Raw genomic sequence first — 14214 nt, forward strand, 5'->3', positions numbered from 1 at the left:
GGGAAATTCTTTAACACAGAGGGTAGGGCGTGCCTTGAACTCACTGCCAGAGGTGGTGGTGGAAGCAGGTATAATAGTGGCATTTAAGGACGCCTTGACAAATAGATGAATAGAATGGGGGACCCCAGAAGAGTAGAAGGTTTTAGATTAGACGGGCAGCATGATCAGTGCAGGTTTGAGAAGGCCGAAGGGCCTGTTCCTGTGCTGTAACTTTCTTTGTTCTTTGTTTGTTCTATCCAACCTCTCTTCATAAATGTTCCATCCCGTGCAACATCCTGGTGAATCTCCTCTGCACTGTCTCCAATCATATCCTTCCTATAATTGTCCCATTGGGCAGACGCAGCATGGGTTCATAAAGGGCAGGTCGTGCCGAACTAATTTAGTGGAATTTGTTCAGGACATTACCAGTGCCGTAGATAACGGGGAGCCAATGGATGTGGTATATCTGGATTTCCAGAAAGCCTTTGACAAGGTGCCACACAAAGGTTTGCTGCATAAGATAAAGATGCATGGCATTAAAGGGAAAGTAGTAGCATGGATAGAGGATTGGTTAATTAATAGAAAGCAAAGAGTGGGGATTAATGGGTGTTTCTCTGGTTGGCAATCGGTAGCTAGTGGTGTCCCTCAGGGATCAGTGTTGGGCCCACAACTGTTCACAATTTACATAGATGATTTGGAGTTGGGGACTAAGGGCAATGTGTCCATGTTTGCAGACGACACTAAGATAAGTGGTAAAACAAAAAGTGCAGAGGATACTGGAAGTCTGTATAGGAATTTGGATAGGCTAAGTGAATGGGCTAGGGTCTGGCAGATGGAATACAATGTTGACAAATGTGAGGTTATCCATTTTGGTAGGAATAACAGCAAAAGGGATTATTATTTAAATGATAAAATATTAAAACATGCTGCTGTGCAAAGAGCCCTGGGTGTGCTAGTGCATGAGTCGCAAAAAGTTGGTTTACAGGTGATTAAGAAGGCAAATGGAATTTTGTCCTTCATTGCTAGACGGATGGAGTTTAAGACTAGGGAGGTTCTGCTGCAATTGTACAAGGTGTGAGTGAGGCCACAGCTGGAGTATTGTGTTCAGTTGTGGTCTCCTTACTTGAGAAAGGACGTACTGGCACTGGAGGGTGTGCAGAGGAGATTCAAGAGGTTAATCCCAGAGCTGAAGGGGTTGGATTATGAGGAGAGGTTGCGTAGACTGGGACTGTACTCGTTGGAATGGATGAGGGGGGCTCTTATAGAAACATATAAAATTATGAAGGGAATAGATAGGATAGATGCAGGCAGGTTGTTTCCACTGGTGGGTGAAAGCAGAACTAGGGGGCATAGCCTCAAAATAAGGGGAAGTAGATTTAGGACTGAGTTTAGGAGGAACGTCTTCACCCAAAGGGTTGTGAATCTATGGAATTCCTTACCCAGTGAAGCAGTAGATGCTCCTTCATTAAATGGTTTTAAGATAAAGATAGTTTTTTGAAGAATAAAGGGATTAAGGGTTATGGTGTTCGGGCTGGAAAGTGGAGCGGAGTCCACAAAAGATCAGCCATGATCTCATTGAATGGTGGAGCAGGCTCGAGGGGCCAGATGGCCTACTCCTGCTTGTAGTTCTAGTTCTTATAATGTAGCAACCAGAAATGCTCACAGTAATGTCCCATATGTCTTTTTCACCACCCTATTAACCTGCCCTTCCACGTTCAGAGATCTCTGGACAAACACGCCAAGGTCCCTTTGTTGCTCAGAACTTCCCAGTGTCATGCTGTTCATTGAATACTTCCTTGTCACATTACCCCTTCCAAAGTGTGTCACCTCACTTTTTAGGGTTCCAGTTCCATTTGCCACTTTTCTGCCCATTCCGTCTATATCTTTCTGTAACCCAAGACACTCAACCTCACTGTTAACCATCTGGCCAATCTTTGAGTTATCCGCAAGTCTTCCATGTGGGATCTTGTCCAAAGCTTTATTGAAATCCATGTAAACTACATCAACCCCCATCTCCACACCTGGTCACATGCTCAAAAAATGCAATCAAATTTGTTCGGCATGACCTCCCTCTGACAAAGTCATGCTGACTATTCCTGATCAAACCTCTCCAAGTGGAAATAGAGTCCATCAGAACTTTCTCCAATAGTTTCCCTACCACTGATGTAAGACTCACTGGACTGCAGTTCCCTGGCTTATCTCAACAACCTTTCTGAAATAATAGGACCACATTAGCTGTTCTCAAGTCACCTGGCAACTCCCCTCGTGGCCAGAAATTAAAAGTTTGGGTCAGAGCCCCTGAAATCTCCTCCCTGGCCTCCCACAGCATCCTGGGACACAATTCATGCAGACCTAGTAATCTAATAATCTTATGGGCGGCACAGTAGTATAGTGGTTAGCACTGCTGCTTCACAGCGCCAGTGACCTGGGTTCGATTCCTGGCTTGGGTCACTGTCTGTGCGGAGTCTGCACATTCTGCCCGTGTCTGCGTGGGTTTCCTCCCACAAGTACCGAAAGACCAGCTTCTTCGGTGAATTGGACATTCTGAATTATTCCTCAGTGCATCCGAACTGGCGTCGGAGTGTGGCAATTCAGGGATTTTAATAGTAACTTCATTGCAGTGTTAATGTAAGCCTTCTTGTGACAATAATAAAGATTATTGTGAATGGGCCGAAGGGGCCCTTTCCGTGCTGTAAAATTCTACGACTTTAAAGGTAGAGGGAGGGAGGGAATTAATTTATAGAGAAAGTGCCAAAGCCCCAACATTCACCAGCTCTGCGGACACACCTTCGCTCCCTTTCCAATCTGAAAGCAGCCTGAGCTGGATTTACATTCCCCTTAATTGATCATTGCTGGGTGATAATCCTGTACTTCCTCACCTCACACCACTGTGACAGCACCTTCACTACACAGACTGCAGCAACTGACCAAACATCACCTTCCCAGTTATTCCCGAAGGCACCGCCTTCCCAACCTGGCCCCTTGCCTGAGGTGTGGTGATCCTCAGGTCACATCACCGCCGGTCAGCTCTCTCCCAGAACCAGGCCCTGGTTCACAGCCGCCATCTTGGGGAAGCAGGGCGCATGCGCTGGCGTCTTGGTGATGCAACAGCGAGTGGGCGGGGCCTGGAGGTTTCTGTTCCCAGCCGGGTCCTAGTGCCCGGCGATCAGTTAAACGGGCAACAGGTTTTTTTAATGTTTCACCCACTCCCAGGCTGAAGCTGATGTTTTTTCGCCTGGAGGTGTCTGTGGATCACGTAGACATTCAGTGTGAGAGGGTTCAGCCTCTATCCAGCTACCTGAAGGGGGTTATACAGTGTTTGATTACACTTAGTGGTCCTTTCCAGTTCATTATCAGGATGTTTATGTGATATTTTCTTCCCCTCAGAGTGATATTCCTTTATTTAAAATACATTTCAGCAGCAGGCTGACTGGTGATTTTTAAAGGAATAAAGTTTATTTATTATCACACTATTTCCCTGGATGTTTGAACATCTCAGCTCCTCATCTCTTTCACACTCACTGACACATAAACAGAAATTAGGTACAGATCAAGTTGAAGCTGTAATGATGGAAATGGAATGTAGACTGCAATCTTTATATCGCTGCAGGTCTGTTGTCTTCGTGTTGAACTAATCCTTTAGTTGGAGTGAAGCATTTTTAGAAACGAATAATTCTCACGAGGCTCTGAAGCTTTCTGTAGATGAATCGCCAGGAGGTTGGTTCTCAGGTGGACTTGGAAGCTGGAATATGTTCAGTACTGTGGCTGCACTGGAAAACATTCAGCTCTGCTGGTTCAGCTGGTTCCTGGTGCTTCAGATGCTTCTCACACACACATTTGCTTTGTTCAGGGTTTATTATACTGTATCCCTGACTATTAACTGCAGGGTTAAAACTCAGACCCAGAACACCGCGATACAATAGCAGTTTACGATGCTCACTCACGCTTATCTCTGCCCCAATTCGAGCTCATTCTCCTGTGTTCAATATGACACTTGGAGACCAACAGTCCCGAGATTTCATATTCCTCAAATGCTGGTTCATCCTGACACAACGAGACATTTAAGCTTCACAGGTGGCTGCAAAGTTTCCTTACTCAGATCCGTGTTAACTAAATATTGGTCACAGAATCGAATGTTGCCCACAGTTTAATGTCCATAATAACCTGTTAAGTTGCAGCCACCTTGGCAGAGTTTGTGGATCTTACAGTCTATAATATCTAGTATCCTTGTGCCGAGCGTGACATCTTGAATCTACTCTTGGGTCTGATTAAAACAGTGCATTGTTGCTGGGTGGGATGGGCGGCATGGTAGCACAGTGTATAGCACTGTTGCTTCACAGCTCCAGGGTCCCAGGTTCGATTCCCAGCTTGGGTCACTGTCTGTGCGGAGTCTGCACGTTCTCCCCGTGTCTGCGTGGGTTTTCCTCTGGGTGCTCCGGTTTCCTCCCACAAGTCCCGAAACGTGCTGTTAGGTAATATGGACATTCTGAATTCTCCCTCTGCGTACCCAAACAGGCACCGGAATGTAGCGTCTAGGGGTCTTTCACAGTCACTGGCACTGTTTATTAAAAAAATTTAAAAAAATTTTTTATTCTCCTCCTTTTTCACATTTTCTCCCAAACTTACACCCACCAACAATAAACAATAATCAGTAACAAATATGTCAATCCCCATACCAATAACAACGATCCCATCCTCCCACCAAACCCCAAACATTAGCCCGCATGTTCACACAAACAAATGACAAAAAGGAATTAGGGATCACCCATAGTCGCCATTAACACACACACACACCCTCCCCCCAACCCTCCCACCCACCCGCCTCAACTAATGTTCTATGTTATCTGCTTCTTGAAAGTGCATAATGAATAATGCCTATGAATTGTAGAACCCCTCCATCCTTCCCCTCACTTCAAACTTAACCTACTCAAGAGTCAAGAATTCCAATAGGTCCCCCCGTCACGCCAGGGCACAGGGTGGAGCGGTTGCTCTCCAACCTATCAGGATCCGCTTTCGGGCGATCAACAAGGCGAAGGCTACAACATCTGCCTCCGCACGCGTTTCCAACCCTGGGTGGTCCGACACCCCGAATAGGGGCCAGTTTCACGTGCATCACTTTAGAAATTATCCTAAAATCCTCCTTCCAATACTCCTCTAGCTTTGGACAGGACCAAAACATATGAACATGATTAGCAGCACCCCCCCCCCCCCCCACCCGCCCGCCCGCAACGTTCACACACATCTTCTACTCCTTCAAAGAATTGGCTCATCCTCGCCCTCGTGAGGTGTGCTCTGTATACCACCTTCAGCTGTACCAGCCCCAAACTTGCGCATGAGGTGGAGGCATTCACTCTCAGGAGCACCTCACATCAGAACCCCTCCTCCATATGCTCGCCCAACTCTTCCCCCCACTTTGCTTTGATCCTTTCCAGTGGTGCCTTCTCCTCATCCAAAATAGCTCTGTAAACCGCCGACACTACCCCCTTCTCCAGTCCCCCTGTCATCGGCACCTCCTCCAGCAATGTGGAAACCTGCTCCACCGGGAAGCTCTGTCTCTCCTTTCTGGCAAAATCCCGAACATGCATGTATCTAAACATTTCCCCTTGCTCCAGCCCATACTTCGCTTCCAGCTCCTTCAAACTTGCAAACCGACCCCTAAGAAACAAATCTTTTGGTGTATTAATCCCCTTCTCCTCCCATTTCCGAAAATTTCCATCCCACTTCCCTGGCTCAAATCTGTGGTTTCCCTGAATCGGCATTTCCCTTGACCCTGCCCCCAACCCGAAGTGTTGGCAAAACTGCTTCCAAATTCTCAATGAAGCTATTATTCCGGGACACCCTGAGTATTTCCCCGGGGCCATCGGGAGCGGCGCTGATGCTAGTGCTTTCAATCCGGACTCCCTGCACAAACTGTCCTCCATTCGTCCGTTCTGATCCACTGGGAATCAACCCCACTGACCCAGCTCCGCACCTTCTCCACATTCGCCGCCTAGTAGTAATACATCAGATTCGGAAGACCCAAACCCCCTGCCTGCCTTCCCCTCTGTAGCAGCACCTTTCTAACTCTGGCCACCTTCCCTCCCCATATGAACAAAGTAATCCTTCCCTCAATCTCTTTGAAAAAAGCTTTTGGCAGGAAAATCGGCAGGCATTGAAAAATAAACAGAAATCCCACAAGGGAAAACAACCTCCTAAGAAGCTCTCTGAGAATCTTTCATGTCTCGATTCGGCTGCCTTCATTCCTCTAAACTCCAATAAGTACAACCCAGCCTACTTAACCTCTCCCCATAAGAAATTCCCTCCATACTCGGGATCAACCTCGTGATCCTTCTCTGGACTGCCTTCAAAACCAATTGTCTTCCTTAGATAAGGGCACCAAAACTATTCAAAGTATACCAGGTGCAGTCTAACTAATGCCTTGTATAGTTTTAGCTCGACTTCCCCATGTTTACATTCTATTCCCTTTGAAATAAATGTCAACATTCAATTTGTCTCCATATTACCTGCAGAACTTGCTTTGTGTGGTTTCTGCACGAGGACCCCCAATTCCCCCGTTACTTTAGCTTTCTACAGTCTTTCTCCATCTAAATAATATTCCGTTATGTTCTTCCTCCTACTAAAGTGTCTAACCTCACATTTTCCTACATTATGTTTCATCTGCCAAGTTTTTACTCAGTAAGTTACGCTGTCTCTGTCCCTCTGTGGATATTCTGTATACCTCACCACTTACCTTTCCATTTTTGTATCTGCAGCCATGGCAATAGTACATTCGCTTATTAAACACAGTTTTGAAATTCATGTATATCACATCTACTGGTCCCCCTCTCTCCAGCCTTCTCGTTATTACCTCAAAGAATTGCAATAAATTTGTCAGGCATGATTTACCCTTCACGAAGCCGGGCAGACCCAGCTTGATTACACTCTGTATGCTTAAATGCTCAGCTATTAATGTCCCTGGCCTATAGTTACTTGTTTTTGATTCCCTCCCTTTTCAATAAGGGTGTTCTTCCCAATCCTCTTGGGGTAAGGTGGGAGGAGCCTGGAGTGGAGTTTATACACCAGCACAGAACAGGCGGGCCGAATGGCCTGTTTCCCTGCTGTACACTTTCTGAAACTTTCGAATCCATTATCCGTAAATTCTCAGGGTAAAGGCTTGTGTCCACCTCAGCTCCGAGCTGGGAAACCGGACAGATCCCAAACTGGGAAATGGAAACCTTTAAAATCCAACACAAAACACAATTCTCTCACATCTAACCCGCGGTTCCATTGTCTCCGGAATTCCCCATTTTATTGACATTTATTGTACATTTTCTGCAGTTCCCAATCCGCGGGAACCGTCCGTCTCTGTCCTCCTGCCCTCGGCTGAAGACGTCTCCGCTCAGAGATTCGTCTCCCTCAGCTGCTTAGTGAGAGGTTTCTCCCCCCGAGAGATCTTCGTCAAGTGGACCGTCAATGACAAGCCGGTGAATCCCGGGAACTACAAGAACACCGAGGTGATGGCGGAGAACGGCAATAGCTCCTTCTTCATGTACAGCCTGTTATCCATTGCAGCGGAGGAGTGGGCCAGCGGCGCTTCTTACTCCTGTGTGGTGGGACATGAAGCCATCCCCTTGAAGATCATCAACAGAACGGTTGATAAATCCAGCGGTAAACCCAGTTTTGTGAACATTTCCCTCGCTCTGATGGACACCGTTAATTCATGTCAATGAGTATCTATTGGTTATATTTGCAACTAAAATAAAAATAATAAAGGCTTTTTCCTCCAATTGTGATTTAAATGCACAGCCACTTAATTAATGGTGCTTCCACTTTGCTAAGGTCAGATCTGTTCAATGTGACCCGGATTTCTACAGGTCTGGTCCCCAAGTCTCATACAACCAGTGCTCCCAGCTCAGATACACCCTGGGTTAGAGACAGAGCAAAACTCATTCATTCCAGGATTCAGCAAAATATCTTCATTGACTTTCCTCCCGCTGAGGAGAAATCGGATACTTTCCCATTTCAGACAAACAAACACATCATATTTAGATCTCGGTGTTCCTGCTTCTCTCATTGTCCATCCCATTAAAATTAATGTCAGCTTTAAGTTGCTGCATCACACCCACTGGGAACTGAATTGAGGGTCACACAGAAACATAGACCGATAATCCCTAGTCAAAGAGAGGGGAAAGGGAAATTGTTAATCCACTGTCTCCCCACTTCCCCAACAAAGAGAGGTGGGTGGGCATTATTTAATCCACTGTACCCACACTTCCCCAGCAAAGGGGCAATACTAACCCATTTTACCTCCACATTCCCGACCAAAAGAGGAGGAAGGTGATGAGTGAACTCTCTGTATCTCCACCTCCAGCAGGGAGAACCCAAAGGCAATTTGCTGAGCTGACCAGAGAGAGGGAGATTATTAACTCAATATCTTCCCAGTCCCCAAGCAGGGAGTTTGGAAGTAAACGGTTCTCTAGACTAAGAATTCAGTTACTGACATTACAAGACGGCACTTAGCTTACTGGCTGAAGGGTTTCAAAGGCCATAATGATAAAGATGTCTGAAAGTATCTATTTGTGCAACATAATTGTTTTAGCACTCTTGTTCGTCTTATCAGTATGCTAAACCCGATTCCCCATAATCCAAATCCAGACTGGTGATTGAATTCTCCCTGGGTTTTCACTGTTCTCTCCTGAGGCACCTCCTTGTATTCTTGCATTCGGTCACCTGATGGCAGCGTGCACCTCACAGAAAACACATTTATAAGCAGAAAGTTCAACATATTCTACATAGGTACCAATAATACCCACAAATGGCAACGCTACAGGCAGCTGATACAAATACACAGACAGATTAAGACACAAACACTAAACATACATGCACACAGACCCACACACGCTCACACGTAGACACAAACACATACATAGACACACATAGAAACACATGCATAAACATACACCCAGGCATAACGAACCACACATATTTTGTCACAAAAACACACGCAAAAATTCACAAACCTGCACCTAAACACAAGAAAGCACATGTTTATACACACAGACACACGTGAACATACACACACAAATCCACACACACAAGCGGGTACACAAATGTACACAGACACATACAACCACATGTCCACACAGATACACAAACATATGAAACGAGACAAGCAGATTGACTGAAGAATATGAAACACAAATGTAACCAATAACATATACATTAGCAGAATTTCACGATGACAGAAATATTTCCATTCAAACAGAGACAATAATCCACGTTAGCACACTAATCAGGTGGACACATATTAGCATACACTTACACTCATTAACACGAACACACACGAATACACAGAGAGTCATCAATACACATCAATAGATAGTTATAAACAACCATCAGCACATAAATAGCACTGCTGCCTCACAGCGCCAGAAACCCGGGTTCAATTCCAGCCTTGGGGGATTGTCGGTGTGGAGTTTCCACATTGTCCCGTGTCCGTGTTTCCTCCGCGTGCTCCGGTTTCCTCCCACAGTCCAAGGATGTGCAGGTTAGGTGGATTGGCCATGCTATATTACCCCTTAGTGCCCACAACGTTAGGTGGGGTTACGAGGTTCTGGAGATAGGGCAGGGGCATGCGTCCAGGTAGAGTGCTCTTTCGGAGGGTCGGTGCAGACTGAATGGGCCGAATGGCCTCGTTCGGAACAGTAGGGATTTTACGATAATGATTATATGATGAAATACACGCATCAACAAACACACAAACGCACTTATCCAGACACAAACATTAAGACACTGACATGCATGTTGAACGTATAAAGATACATTAACACTTTCATTACTGGGCAGTGAAGTATAAACTTATATTAACACAGGCATTAATATATAAACATAGACTTCAACACACAAACACACACAATCAAACACTCATACATACAGATTAACAGAAGATAAACAAAGTTCACAGACAGGCGCTGACACACAAATACACAGATCAATACTCATTGGCAAATGAACACACACAATGACACTTACAAAGACATCGGGACACACAAAAGACTAAAGCAAAACACGAATTTCGCATCTACACAAACACAAAAGATAAAGAACAAACACAAACATCAGGCAATGGCGGCACGGTGGCATAGTGGTTAGCACTGATGCCTCACGCCACCATGGACCTGGGGTTGATCCCGCTCCTGGGTCTCTGTCCCAGTGGAGTTTCCCCGTGACCCGTGGGTCTCACCCCACAACGCAAAGATGTGCAGGGTAGGTGGATTGGCCATGCTCACTTGCCCCTTACTTGGAAGAAAAAAGTTACAGAGATCGATTTCTGAGTGTCACAAACTCAACAGTAGATATGCAATGGAAATATATTAAAGAATGAATTAGCAGCGGGAGAAAATGAAGCGAGAATATTAAAAATATATCCTGGATTAATAAACAATCTGATTATATTTATTTGCTCTATCCTCGTAGATACCACAGACCACACCTGGACTGAAGACGATGAGGATGATAACGGGAACATCTGGACAACCGCTTCCACATTCATCACCCTGTTCTTCCTGAGCATTTCCTACAGCGCTGCAGTCACTCTGGTGAAGGTGAGAAGATTCAATCCACTCACACTTCAAACTGACAGAAGCCGCTTAAAAAATCTCTAAATGTTTGATTGATTAAAAACTCGAACATCAATGTCCCAGATTATAAACATCTGCTTCATCATTTTCTCTCTCTTTTACAGATCAAGTGATCGGTTGACTTTCGGGCGCTGTAGATTTTCCTCAACTGTTTATTGTGATGTGCGTGTGACAGAAATACAATATCTCCTCTTGGTGACTCTAACAGTAAAATTCTCTCAGTTTATTATTCTGCATCTGTAACTGAGACAATCATGGACAGTATTTCTGTTTTTCAGTTTGAAATGTACGAGATAATTTTGGCTGTAATGTAATTGTAGCTAATAATTTCTCTCAATGTCATGTCTAAATAAGTAACTTATCTCGTACCTTATTTACAACAGTTGCCTTCCCTTTATGTTGAGCTCCTGTTCTCTCTTTCTGATGTCTGTTACAGTTGTACATACATTTGGCAGCTCAGAGGGCATGTGTTCTGTTCTCAGTGTGACCCTCAATCGTTATGTTCCCTTTTGTTAATTCAAAATAAGCTTTTCTCTAATATTTTCTCTGAAATTGTAATAAACATTGAATGAAAAATGAAGAAAATAAGACTTTGCCGAACTCCTTTCTCTAAGGTCCTTCGGGAGCGCTCCATTTCCCCGATTATATAGTTTTCTCCCCTTTCCCAGACAGATATTTCTCACCAGTCCTGTCTGGGATGTTACTGAACTCATGGCCCCTCAGTGAAAACGCCACTGCGCCACCAAGCGGCCCATCCGGGTAAAGCCAACTCCACCTTTGCCTTATTTTGGTAAACTCCAGAGGCAGAATGCCAGCTGAAGAATTCCACAGATTCACTGCCCTCTGATGGACGAAATGTCTCCTCATCTCTGTCCTAAATTTGAGATCCCTTGCTCTGAGATTATGCCCTTTGGTCTTAGACTCTCCCACAAGAGGAAACAAGATGATTTTTCAGGTTGTGTAACTGGTTAAAGCTCTTTCCACAGTCAGTTGACTGGAACACTCCCACTCAGGTGTGTGTGTGTCTCGGGGCTTTTCCAGTCACACTGATGTTTGAAATCACTTCCCACAGTCAGAACAGACAAGCACATTGACAGTTTGTGATATTTAGATCCTAATGAATTGAGTGACTGTCAGATCTCGATGCTATATTTGGTTCAAGTTGCCCAGATGCCAATCCTCCCGTTCTAATGCCTGAAAAAGAAGTTTACAAAAATTATCATTTTAAGAATAGGATAGAAATTCAAAACAGATAATTTTAGTTTCTATAGAACCTTCTTTCCTCTCTTGCTTTCCCCAAGCATGGGGCCCAGTCAAAATAAAAGACCAAAATCAGCTAGAAGTCCCAACAAAAGTGTTGGGAACCTTCCTAACTGAACCAGAATATTGTTCCCAGTGTCTGTGAAACACTCTGTCTGCTGAGGTGTCCACTGGTTGTGGAAGGTGTCAAACATTCTGGTGGATAGTGCATGCTCCCTCTGCAGGGCCACTGGGAATAGACAAGACCATAGAACAGCGGTCGGCAGCCAGAGTAACCACCCACCCGCCTCCATAATAATATTAATAATAATCTTTATTGTCACAAGTAGCCTTACATTAACACTGCAATGAAGTTACTGTGAAAGGTCCCTAGTCACCACACTCCAGCGCATATTTGGGTACATAGAGGGGGAATTCAGAATGTCCAATTCACCCAACAGCATGTCTTTCGGGACTTGTGGAAGGAAACCGGAGCACCCGGAGGAAACCCACAGGGAGAACTTGCAGACTCCACACAGGCAGTGATCCAAGCTTGGCATCGAACCTGGGACCTTGGAGTTGTGAAGCAACAGTGCTAACAGTGCAGGGGCTGTTTAGCACAGGGCTAAATCACTGGCTTTGAAAGCAGACCAAGGCAGGCCAGCAGCGCGGTTCAATTCCAGTACCAGCCTCCCCGAACAGGTACTGGAATGTGGCGACTAGGGGCTTTTCACAGTAACTTCATTTGAAGCCTACTTGTGACAATAAGTGATTTTCATTTCATTTCATTACTACTGTGCTACCGTGCCGCCCACACCACCCAGCTACAATGCACTGTTTTAATAAGACCCAAGAGTATATTCAGGATGTCACGCTCAGCACAAGGATACTAGATATTATAGACTGTAAGATCCACAAACTTTGTCATGACGGCTGCAACTTAACAGGTTATTATGGACATTAAACTGTGGGTAATATTCGATTCTGTGACCAATATTTAATTAAACACGGTCCCGAATAAGGAAACTTTGCAGCCACCTGCGAAGTTTAAATGTCTCGTTGTGTCAGGATGAACCAGTATTTGAGGAGCATGAAATCTCTGGACTGTCGGTCTCCAAGAGCCATATTGAACACCGGAGAATGAGCTCGAATTTGGACAGAGATAAGCGTGAGTGAGCATCGTAAACTGCTATTCTATCGGGTGTTCTGGGTCTCAGAGTTTTAACCCTGCAGTTAATTGTCAGGGATGCAGTATAATAAACCCTGAACAAAGAAAATGTGTGTGTGAGAAGCACCCGAAGCACCAGGAACCAGCTGAACCAGCAGAGCTGAATGTTTTCCAGTGCAGCCACAGTACTGTACTTATTCCAGCTTCCAAGTCCACCTGAGAACCAACCTCCTGGCTATTCATCTACAAGAAGCTTCAGAGACTCATGAGAATAATTTGTTTCTAAAAACGCTTCACTCCAACTAAAGGATTAGCTCAACAAGAAGACAACAGGCCTGCAGCGATATAAAGACTGCAGTCTACATTCCATTTTCATCATTCCAGCTTCAACTTGATCTGTATCTAATTTCTGTTTATGTGTCAGTGAGTGTGAATAAGACAGACTGAGATGTTCAAACATCCAGGGAAATTGTGTGACAATAAATAACCATCTTCGGTTTAAAAATCACCAGTGAGCCTGCTGCTGAAATGTATTTCAAATAAAGTAAAATCACTCTGAGGGTAAGAAAATATCACACAAACATCCCGATAATGAACAAAGAACAAAGAACAAAGAAATGTACAGCACAGGAACAGGCCCTTCGGCCCTCCAAGCCCGTGCCGACCATACTGCCCGACTAAACTACAATCTTCTACACTTCCTGGGTCCGTATCCTTCTATTCCCATCCTATTCATATATTTGTCAAGATGCCCCTTAAATGTCCCTATCGTCCCTGCCTCCACTACCTCCTCCGGTAGTGAGTTCCAGGCACCCACTACCCTCTGCGTAAAAAACTTGCCTCGTACATCTACTCTAAACTTTGCCCCTCTCACCTTAAACCTATGCCCCCTAGTAATTGACCCCTCTACCCTGGGGAAAAGCCTGGAACTGGAAAGGATCATGAAATGTAATCAAACGCTGTATAACCGCCTTCAGGTAACTATACAGAGGCTGCAGCCTCTCACACTGAATGTATACGCGATCCACAGACACCTCCAGGCCACAAATATCAACTTCAGTTTGGGAGTGGGTGAAATTTTTTGGAACCTGTTTACCAAAGTCGAAATCTGCGGGCGCTAGGACCCGGCTGGAGAACAGAAATCTTCAGGCCCCGCCTACTAACTGTTGCATCGCCAAGACGCCAGCGCATGCGCTCTGTTTCCCCAAG

At 45.0% G+C, this 14214-nt stretch overlaps 1 protein-coding gene across 5 annotated transcripts in view; it reads right to left on the reverse strand.

Moving 5' to 3' along the window:
* Positions 1–3060, reverse strand: part of LOC140419341 (uncharacterized) — a 74824-nt gene extending 71764 nt beyond the window's left edge. For 2 of the 5 annotated variants that reach the window (XM_072503205.1, XM_072503204.1), the window contains exon 1: positions 2859–3020. The gene's annotated coding sequence lies outside the window, so the exon portion shown is untranslated. Of the gene's footprint in view, positions 1–2858 lie in introns of all 5 variants that reach the window. The other 3 variants (XR_011945725.1, XM_072503206.1, XM_072503207.1) reach the window with 3 other exon arrangements.
* Positions 3061–14214: the final 11154 nt, after the last annotated feature.

Source organism: Scyliorhinus torazame, chromosome 5, assembly GCF_047496885.1.
Source record: "Scyliorhinus torazame isolate Kashiwa2021f chromosome 5, sScyTor2.1, whole genome shotgun sequence".
Classification (NCBI taxonomy): domain Eukaryota; kingdom Metazoa; phylum Chordata; class Chondrichthyes; order Carcharhiniformes; family Scyliorhinidae; genus Scyliorhinus; species Scyliorhinus torazame.